Source organism: Chanodichthys erythropterus, chromosome 2, assembly GCF_024489055.1.
Source record: "Chanodichthys erythropterus isolate Z2021 chromosome 2, ASM2448905v1, whole genome shotgun sequence".
Taxonomy (NCBI): Eukaryota; Metazoa; Chordata; class Actinopteri; order Cypriniformes; family Xenocyprididae; genus Chanodichthys; species Chanodichthys erythropterus.
Window position 1 is genome coordinate 11,025,509 of NC_090222.1, and position 3,053 is coordinate 11,028,561.

Consider the following 3,053-nt stretch of genomic DNA (forward strand, 5'->3'; position numbering starts at 1 on the left):
ACGGGTGGTATGGATAGGTTTAAGGGTAGGGGTTAGGTGCAAGGGATAGGTCAACAGTGTAATTATAAATGTAATTACAGAAATTAATTACAGATGTAATTACATGCAGGTGTTTTTCAAATATAAGTACAATGTAAAAACATGTATGTACACAATAAGTGCATTGTATCAAATTATTAATTTCAATTTAAGTACATAGTATTAAGGCCACTTAATATAAAGTGGGACCGAATTTTCTTCTTTTTTTTTTTTAGGATATATTATCCTATAAGGATAATAATAATTTTCATCAAAAACCTTAATTTCTTTTCGACTGACGAAAAAAAGTACATGGATGACATGGGGGGGTCAGAAAATTATTAGGAAATTTTAATTTGAAAGTGAACTAATCCTTTAATCCTTCCTACATACCCTTAAACTTACCTCAGTTGATCTGAACTCAACTGAAAGTTGAGGTTATCTGTTTACTTATCAGTAAACTTTACCAGGTATGTTGTATAACCTGCTTTCTGGAAGAGCTACGGAGCGACATTGATCCGACACAACCAGTTTACACATAAGGACACGAACAATGGAACACCAATGACGCATACCCAAGTGACACAAACCAAGCCTTAAATAATCAGGCACCATTCTCATTGGCTGCCGCTCATGACAATCAACCAGTGCTAAGGTGGGGCTTAAACTTTTCTTCCATATTTTGTACTAATGCCTTAAAGATTATCTATTTGCAGCATTATTGGTAAGGTAACTTCTGGTATATGGTAACTTATGTTTCCCTGTTTGTCTAACACAGTAAGAACACCTATGGTTCTCTGATTATGAATTATACAGCTGCAATACTGAGGTAAGACCAAACGTTATCTCAAAATATAGTTCAAACAACAGAAAATAAACACTGAGACTGACAAGAGTCTATATACACTATCCTGTTTTAAAAACTATAGATTTCTTTATGAAAGGCTCACAATAATCAAGACATAAGACATGTCATGAGTGTTGTTCTGATGAAGTTAAGACACATTTATTTATATAGCACATTATACAATAGATTGTTTCAATTCAGATTCACAGTAATAAAATAAATAAATAACTAATTTTGAAATAAATACACTTTCAGCTGTAAAGCAGCTCTAAAAAGACAAAAGTGTCATTATTCAGCTCAACTGAGTTCAATGTTGATTCAATTTATTTCAGTAACAGTGTGAATGTTGCAAAGTTCATTAGCAAATAAGCAAACTCAGTTCAACTATAAAGCAACTCTAAAGAAGATAAGAGTGTCATTATTCAGCTCAAGTCAGTTCAGTGTTGATTCAGCTGATGATAGTACAGTATGTTAATTAAAGATCCATTTGCACTACATAGTAAGTTTAATTTTTGTCATGAACAGGACCACTGCACAGCTTCCATGGACTGAGATGGTGACCAACAGCACCCTTGATCTAAATTACTATGCGTCATCCAGGTGAGTCCATATCACATTTTTTAGTTAATAGTTGGAGGAGCTCTGCTTTGCTCATGGTATTTTTTTTTCCTGTTCAAGTGTGAATGGACAACATGCTGATGATGACAACTATGATGACTACTATGATGAAAACATTGATCAGTCTGCATTTTCCTGTAATTATGGAGATCATGGAGCTACCTTCCTCACTTTATACTCCCTGTTTTTTGTGGTGGGCTTTCTGGGTAACACACTTGTGATCTGGGTGGTCTTGATGGGTGTGAAGATGAGAAGCATGACTGACATCTGTCTCCTGAACCTGACTATAGCTGACCTGCTGCTGGTCTCCTCTCTTCCCTTCCTGGCACACTATGCCAGAGACCAGTGGATCTTTGGAAATGTCATGTGCACTATGGTCCTCAGTGTCTACTACATCGGATTCTACAGTGGGATATTCTTCATTGTACTGATGAGTGTTGATCGATACTTAGCTGTAGTTCATGCTGTGTTTGCCTTGAGAGTCAGAACAAGGACATATGGGATCTTAGCCAGTATGGTCATATGGATCATTGCTGTTTTTGCATCCTTTCCTGAGTTGACGTACTTCAAAACGACAGACTTAAATAATCAATCTTATTGTACATATTATCCAACAGATTATCACAGTTCTAATCTTCAAAGATAATTGGTATCTTTAAAATGAATGTCATTGGTTTAATTCTCCCACTTATTGTGATTGGATTTTGTTACTCAATGATTCTGAAGAGACTCCTGACAGTTCGCTCTTCAAGGAGGCAGGCCATGCGTCTAGTTATTGTGGTGATGGTGGTCTTCTTCTGCTGTTGGGCTCCATACAATCTTGCAGCTTTTGTGAAAGCCTTAGAGATAAAAGAATACATACCTCATTCCTGTGAGAGCAGTAAGGCAATCACTCTAAGTCTGCAGATCACAGAAGCTGTGGCTTACTCACACAGCTGCCTGAATCCCATTCTCTATGTGTTTGTGGGAGGGAAATTTAAAAGGCATCTTTTCAGACTCCTGTACAGGACACCCTTAAGTAGATTGCAGTTCATGAAGCGTTATATTATACAGGCCACAGGATCTGTTTATTTACAGTCCGCTAGTGTGGATGAGAGATCCGCTGCAGTGTGAGTGGAACATTAATTGGAGTAGGGAAGGGATTCCCAAAGTGTGGTACGCGCACTCCCGGGGGTACGCGAGCTGCCACCAGGGGGTGCGCGAGAGGAAAAATGTAATGGCGGTCTGTTTTTTTTAAGTGGGATTTTTCCATACAATAAAAAAAAACATGAACAGTAAACATTTCCTTTGTAATCACTTTTATTTTAAATAAAAAACTATAATTTATTAGTTTTTGATAGAAACGTAGAAGAAGACAGCTGCTGTCTTCTTCTACACCAGTGGTTCTCTACGGCCCGTCACGAATGTAAATGCGGCCCGCGATATGCCGACCACAATAGAGTGCCCCAGGGATGACGCATTTTTGTAGGCAAAACCCAGAAGCGAGTTAGCATTTTAGGACTTCCGGTTCCAACGCCGTAAAGTCTATGGGTTTTTTGAATGGGTTTTTGCTAAATCGCCTGAAATAAGG

At 37.8% G+C, this 3,053-nt stretch overlaps 1 pseudogene; it reads left to right on the plus strand.

The window, feature by feature from the left end:
• The first annotated feature begins 599 nt into the window (after nucleotides 1-599).
• LOC137024698 (C-C chemokine receptor type 5-like) lies at nucleotides 600-2,699 on the plus strand (annotated as a pseudogene).
• The last annotated feature ends 354 nt before the right edge of the window (nucleotides 2,700-3,053 follow it).